The 8,027-nt window shown below is 38.3% G+C and overlaps 1 long non-coding RNA gene across 1 annotated transcript in view; it reads left to right on the top strand.

Annotated features, from left to right (window-relative positions):
- Positions 1-3,352, top strand: part of LOC116098348 — a 7,658-nt gene extending 4,306 nt beyond the window's left edge. Inside the window, exon 2 of the long non-coding RNA XR_004121818.1 lies at positions 2,703-3,352. This is a non-coding gene — a long non-coding RNA (uncharacterized LOC116098348). The remainder of the gene's footprint in view (positions 1-2,702) is intronic.
- Positions 3,353-8,027: the final 4,675 nt, after the last annotated feature.

The raw sequence follows: 8,027 nt of genomic DNA, 5'->3' as shown, positions 1-8,027 counted from the left end.
CACACACATACACAGACACACACAGACACACACACTGACACACACAGACACACAGAGACACACACACATACACACAGACACACACACACAGACACACACATACACAGACACACACAGACACACACACACAGACACAGACACACACAGAGACACACACACACAGACACACACAGACACACAGACACACATATCACTTTAGCTATCATGGTCAGATTTAGAAATTTTGCCCTTTTAGTATCTTTCTTGCTGTTTCTTTTTAAGAGAAAAATTATGATGCCCACACTACAGCCAGTAGAGACTGTCGATGAAATCATGCCCTTCCTCAGTTCAAGGGTTTTTTGTTTTTTTTTTACCTTAAAATGAACAGATGATGTTGCTGATGAGATAAATGGAAATCCATGGGTGCTCACCATGTTAAACAGAATCCCTTGCTGTTTGTTGCTGATGCGATAAGTGGAAACCCACGGGTGCTCGCCACTCGCCGTGTTAAACAGAATCCCTTGCTTCCACGGGTGCTCGCCACTCGCAGTGTTAAACAGAATCCCTTGCTTCCACGGGTGCTCGCCACTCGCTGTGTTAAACAGAATCCCTTGCTTCCACGGGTGTTCGCCACTCGCAGTGTTAAACAGAATCCCTTGCTTCCACGGGTGCTCGCTACTCGCAGTGTTAAACAGAATCCCTTGCTTCCACGGGTGCTCGCCGCTCGCAGTGTTAAAAGGAATCCCTTGCTTCCACGGGTGCTCGCTACTCGCCGGGTTAAACAGAATTTCTTGCTGTTTGTTTGCCCAAGACGTTGGTGGTTTCTATAAATATGATAGGATTCACAGAAAATGTTCGCTTTCACTTGTATGTTGAAGAATGAAAATATTTAGGCCAATTATCTCCTAAATGCTAGCACAGAGTAGAAGAAGTAATTGTAATTGAAGCTGAGCAAAGTCCAGCATCCCTCTGTGGCAGTCACTGGTAATTGTTGTCAGGGGGTAAAGATTACATTATCATGCAAAACTGAGCTGTTCACAGGTGACAGCTCACTGTTTGTTAGGCTGTGCCTCAATAGTTCTCCTCTCTGCAGGGCAAGTTATCCACAAAACAAAACAAAACAAAACAAAACAAAAAAAGGGCACATGTGGAGATTTGCATTTGATATAGGATGCCAATTAAAAGTGGGTTCCCAAAACCAACACACTTGGCCGAGAGACACTATTGAAGGCTGAGGAGGTGAGTGCCATTCAGATTCATCTCTACAAAACAAAAACATCTGGTCTTCTGGAGTTCCATATGTACCAAATATTTGGAGACAGGGTGGAAAGGCAAGGAAAACAAAGGGGATGTGGGAAGGGAAAGGGGCCCTATGCAAGATCCGGTTGAAGGCTCTCGGCATCTGTGGAATTCTTTGCAGAGTCAAGAATTTCCAGCACAGTTAACATTCTCTGTGAAGGTTGTTTTCATATCATACAGACAATATCCTTCTACGCAGGTGTTTCAAATAATGTCAAAATGGTAATGAGTTAGGCTCAACACCTCATTGAGTATGACTCTCAAATACAGCCTAATCCTTTCCCAGATCCAAAACTTCAGTTGTATAGCAATCCCTTAAGAGACTTTGTGACCCTTAGTTTTATCTTATTGTGATCCTATCCAATGCAGCCAGCCTACACTCTCATTTACCAGGGGGAAAAATTACTTAACACTTCTGAGATATAACTTGAGCCACCAAAGCATATGTGAGTCTGCTACTATGGTGCTTAGGGCAGTAAGCACTGGGAATGCCCAAACAGACACCTGATGTGTCTTATCCTTTCCCTGGGCACCTCTCTTTTAATGTCTGTGCTTTGATCAATTAAATAAATTTAATCAATCTTAAGATTTTCAATAAATAAATAAATTAATTAAAAAATAAATAAATTTCAGCTCAGCTTCATAGTTGTTCCTTTGAAGTTCATTTCTGTGAGAAAGGAATCCCGGTTTCGACCCAGGAAGAGGACAATTTGCTCAAGATCGCCTATGTCAATCAGCCTGGATGATGCTTACAAAACTAAGATTCTAATCACATTTAATCACTACTTTCACAGCACTGGGACCATTTTCTTGCCTTATTTTGAATGGCTGTTAAAAAGTTTAGGCTTTGTTAACTGTTTCTGTCCCCTGCCTCATTCCTCAGATATAATTCCATTTTTTTGAAATTTCTTTCAGTTCCTCCAATGAACAATTTTTTTATCATTTCTGAGACTTCTATTGTTTAGGTTTGTTTTTTCATTTCTAGACCACAAGATGATTCAGTGGGTAAAGGAGCTTGTTGGCAAAACTCATGACCTGAGTTCAATCCCTAGTAACCCATAAGATAGAAGAAGGGAACAGACTCCATGGAAGTTATCTTCTGACCACCAACAGCACAGCCTCAACATGAAATGCATTTTAAAATGAGGACTGGAGAGATGGCTTGAAGGTTAAAGGCACTTGACTGCTTTTCCAACAACCCTGAGTTCAATTCCTAGACACTGTCTGGTGGCTCACAGTCTTCTATAATGGAACATGCTGCCTTAAATCTTTAAAATGGATACATGTAGCTTAAAATTTTAATGGTTCCATGACTTATTCATCCAACAGAGTTTTATCAATTGTCTACTTCTTGGCTTCAATATTTACCTTTTACATAACGCTATGCTGAGATGCAGATAAATTCTTCTCTGTTTGTTTTACAGAACCACTCTTTGCCATCAAAATCTAAGCCGCACTCCATCGCCATCCCCAGTCCTGTCTTTCTCACCCACAGCTGCTGAATTGAGACTCCTTCCTAATTTACCTCCTGTGCACAAACTTCTAAGTCAGAGTCATTTTCCTGAGGATCTTGACCCACAGCAGAATCTTATGATGGGCTTAGTGCGATTGTGACTTGCTCCCATGCCCCTTCACCTCAGCTTCACTCTTGCTTCAGAAACAAAGCATCTTACAATGAGAGTGCCTGTGGAAAACAGCAGCCTCGTGGGCATATGAGGGGGCAGAAGGGGTAAGACTTCAAAAGACTATTCGGAGAGGACTGTTTGGAATTCCCCTAGAAATTCACACCTGTAGGGTATGACTTTACTCGATCTGAGCTGCGGTACAAACAGCCTTTACCCCTAGGGACATCTGTCAAAAACAGTGCCAGCTGTCGAACTCTGTAGCTTCCTTAAGTGATGCTGAGGCTGGATATGACTTAAGTGCAGCTCTCAAAGCTTCCTGTGCTAGAAGCTCAGTTCTGGGCGGCTGAAGACTTTTACGAGTGGGACTCGGGTAATGAGGTTCTCTTTGGAAAAGTAGTCTCATGGACACCCTCAACATTTGGGTGTAATAAAAGGATCCTGGCCTCTGACTCTGTCTTCTTGTCTTCTCATGTGATCATTCTTGCACTTGCTTCACCTATCATGATGTCATCTGCTCCAAGGTTCTCAAACCAAAGCAATGGAGTTGCCTGATCTCAGATGTTTAGCCTTCAAGAATGTAATGAAAATAAACGTTTTTTCTTTATATTATCAGTCTTAGGCATTTTCTTAGAGCATATAAAAGCTAATACAAGTGGCAATATCATCGCAGCAAATGAAAAGCTGACCAAAAAAATTTAGATGAGAGTAAGGTTGCTTAAATGGGGATTTTTAAAATGCAATATTATTGCTAAGACTATTATGTGCTTGTGTAAATCTGTGTACATGCCCAAGGTAAACTTAGAAAGACCCTAAATTCTCCCTCTAACTATGCTTCTCAACAAGCAGAGATGACAAAAATTTCAATTTAAATACAAACAACTAAAGCAAAACATGTCTAAAGTAATAAAAGAATGTGTGAGAATAATTTCCCACTGGGTAGCAAACAATGGCACCAAGATAAACTCTACTGGAGATGATGGGACTCTCATGCATCCTAGCACCAGGATTGCAGAGGTGGAAACATGCCTGAGCATTTGATGATAGCCTGAGCTACATAGGAAATCCCGGGTTGGTATGAGTTATATAATGAGATTATTTGGGGAGGGCGGTTACATTTTTTAAAGTAACCAAACAGAAGTCTAGAATCAGAAAGCAACATAAAGAAAAGCTCCCTGGCAGATTTGAGCTGATTTAAAACTTATCAATAACTTTAGGGTAAAGGTAGGTTAGCAGAAACTATCAATCTGTGAAATAAAAAGAAAATAAAATGAAGAAAACAATTCTAAGAGCTGTGTGATATTAACATACATGCCAGCACATACATCATGAAAATGACTCTAGGAACTGTATGATATTAACATACATGTCAACATATACATTATGAAAATGAATCTAGAAACAGTGTGAATATTAATATAGCACATGTGTTATGAAGATTATTCTAGGAACTGTGTGATATTAGCATACATGTCAGCCCATGCATTATAAAATGACTCTAGGAGCAGTGTGAATATTAACATACATGTCAGCCCATGTGTTATGAAAATGACTAGGAATTGTATGGTATTAACATACATGTCAGCACATGCATTATGAAAGATATGCATCATATTTCTGAGAAGAAAGGTAGTGGAAGGGAGAACAAAGAGTGCGTGAAAAACTAACAGGCACATTTTTCAATTTAATAACAAGTAAAAATTTTCACAGCTGGTGAGCTAAATAAACCACATATGATATGTCCTAAGAGATTCAGCACTAAACACTAAAAAGTAAAAAAAAAACAAAACCTAACAACAAAAGATTACCCTAGAGATGAGCCTGGTTCCTCATCCCTGCAATCCCAGCCCTTGAGAGGCTGAGGCAGGAAGCTATTGTGTTGTTGTCGTTATTGTTGTTGTTGTTGTTGCTGCTGCTGCTGAGGCTGCTGCTGCTGTTGTTGTTATTGTTGTTGTTGTTGCTGCTGCTGCTGCTGCTGAAGCTGCTGCTGCTGCTGTTGTTGTTGTTATTGTTGTTGTTGCGGCTGTTGTTGCTGTTGGGCTAGTAGTCCTGGGTTCTATAAGAAGACTTGCTGAGAAAGACAGGATTAGCAACTCAGTAAGCAGCACCCCTCCCTGGCTTCTGCATCAGCTCCTGCCTCCAAGTTGCTGCTTTGTGTTTCAGTCCTGACTTCCTTTGGTGTTCAATAGCAATGTGGAAGTGTAAGCTGAATAAAACCTTTCCTTCCCAACTTGCTTATTGGTCAGGGTATTTCATTGCGGCAATAGAAACCCTGACTAAGACAGAAACCAAGAGGGCATTAAGAGCCTGCTTTGTCTCAGGGATCTAAAGGTCCTCCCAGACCTCATAAGAAAATGTTACATACTTGGAACTGGGATTTTTGTTTAGAAATCCAAGGTTTCTAGAAACAGCATTATCCTACTAGGCAGGATATTTCCCTTCCAACACTTTTTAAGCTTAAAGTTTTTAAAAATGGCTTACAAAGTAGTTGTTTTCCATATGACTTTTTCGTATGTCCTTATTTCATGTCCTTCAACTCTTTTACCACCACCTATACTTAAACCATTCCAACCGGTGTTCTCATCCCAACTTATATTTTATATAATCTATTATCCCAAGTCCCTTAAGACATAGCCAAGTAAATGGTCTCATTCTATTCGCCAGCTTCTACAGCTGCTACAAATTGAACGCACAGAATTAGAGTCTAAACTAAAGTATCCCATGAGAAAGAATGTGTTATTTATCTTTCTAGTCTGGTTTGCCTTGGTATAAACTTTTCCAGTTCCATCCATTTACCACCAAATTTAATTTTTCCTTAGATCTAAATAAAAGGATTTTTTGTACATTAACCATTCCATAGTTGATGGAAATCTGTGCTGGTTCCATTTCCTGGCTATAGTGAACAGAGAAGCAATGAACAGAGATGAGAGGCTTTCTCCATAGTAGGATACCAGCTCCTTTGGATACATGGCCATAGGTAGAAGAGCTGGATTATATACTAGTTCTAATTAGTTCTGTCTGTAAGATTGTTGTTGTTGATGTTGTTGTTGTTGTTGTTGTTGTTGTTGCTTTGAGTAGTCTCCACAATGATTTCCAAAGTTGTAACAATTTGCAGCTTCATTAACACTATACGAGGGTGCCCATTTCTCCATGATTATACTCATAAACAAATGCTACTTCAGCCTGAATCAGAGAATCTTCTCTTTGTAATGAACATCAGTAGATGAAGAGACTTGTGACTGGCTAAAGTACTGAGAATAAGTGATGGTTGAGTTTTCAAGGAACATCATAGACAGAGTAAAAAGAATATACACCCTAGAAGATAAGAATAAGGACTGCAAAATGATATTTGTTATGTATGACACATGCATTGTAATCATGACCTAACAATAATTATGATTGCCTACATAGGACCTGCACAAGACTTGACATATCAGCAGTTATTAATGCCTCAGGGAGGGACTCACAGGGCCTATTACTCCCTACTGAACTATTGGATACTGATGTACTCTGGGCATGGGAGAGCCGTTATCATCAGCTGCATATACACTAATGAGCCCACTAAACTTGGATGGATAGTTTGAAAATCGCTAGCACACCAAGAGTACTAGTTAAACTCAAGGAACCATAAAAGGAAACAAAATGGCATGAATGTGAGGAAGGGATACTTCTGGAGGAATGAGAGCTGCAGGGATGGGAGGGATAAACAGGAAGATAAGGGATGACAGTAATCAGAATGTACTATGTACATGTACAAAGTCATCAACCTATAAATTTAATAACAGTTATCAAAAAAGTTGTTTGGTCATGATGATCTGCCTATGATCCTAGTACTCAAGAGGCAGACAGGAGATCTAAAATAATCTGGCTAGCTAATATAGACCAGTGAGTTCTGAGTCAGGGAAAGAATTGTCTCAGTTAGTATAGTAAAATATAGTCAAGGAAGACCCCCGGGGTCAACCTTTGGCCTCCATATTCATGTTCATACATGTGCATGTGCACTCACACATTTATCTCTCTACCCAGACACATGTGAATAAATATACCATGCACATATACATGCCAAAAAATGTAATTTTTATGGCAATTGCACAAAAGAAGAAGGAATAGAGCAATTGAAATTAAGTTTTTATTAATCTGAATTAGATTATTATAAATTAAGATTACTTGTAATTCTCAAACATTGAAAAGATAGATGAAAATCACTTCTAAGTACAGTAAGGTGAAATTGTGTGCTAAAAAATAAAAAATATATTTCATTCTAAAGGTGGCAGTTTCAAAACATAAAGGAATCACAGTATATAAAATATGAAAAACAAGTAAAATAACAGATCTAACCTTTCCAATTATCTGAAATTCTATTAAATGCAAATAAATGTATTAGCAGTTCAATCAAAAATCACAGAACAGCTAAACTGATAAGAAACTTGATCCAATTAAATTCAGTGTACTAGGAAAGCAGTTGTACTAAAAAGTATAATGGTTAGTATGAAGAAAAGTGGTATTAAATTAGTGATAAGAAAAGAAGAATGATGGGGTGAAATGTTTGCATCTCATGAAATGGGCTTCAAAAAAGTATTGATAGGTTCAAAAGTGATTCTTAAAATAATAACAAACTCAAACTATCAGAAAAGCATAATTTAAACATAAGACCATCTGAAATCTAGCTAAATTTTCAGAAAGAAAAGCTGACATAATTGAAGAGAGAAGACAGCTGAACAATGGCTGGGTAATTCCAGAACCTCTTTCATGAGAGGACAGAATGAGACAGAATATGTAAAAGAGAATAGGTTATTCAATTATCATATAACTAGACCTATCAGACACCTATAGGAAGTTTTAGTTAAAAAAAAACTAGATTCTTCCCAGGGTAATATAGAAAATTCTCCAAATACAGATATATTAGGTCAAAATAAGTTAAACCTTAATTAGTTTATAATGACTAAGTGTGTTCTCTGACAAAAATGAGTTACTATTTTAAATATACACTAGCATGGCATGTAAAAACATAAACACAGAGAAGCTAAGTGACACGTAACCAATTAGTCAAGAAGAAATTATAAGATAATGTATGAAATTCTTTGAAATGTATGAAAATAAACACATAACATACACAAACTTATGTAC

Source organism: Mastomys coucha, unplaced genomic scaffold, assembly GCF_008632895.1.
Source record: "Mastomys coucha isolate ucsf_1 unplaced genomic scaffold, UCSF_Mcou_1 pScaffold20, whole genome shotgun sequence".
NCBI lineage: Eukaryota > Metazoa > Chordata > Mammalia > Rodentia > Muridae > Mastomys > Mastomys coucha.
The sequence above is the reverse complement of the archived record's forward strand: the minus strand, read 5'-3'. Positions and strand labels throughout refer to the sequence as shown.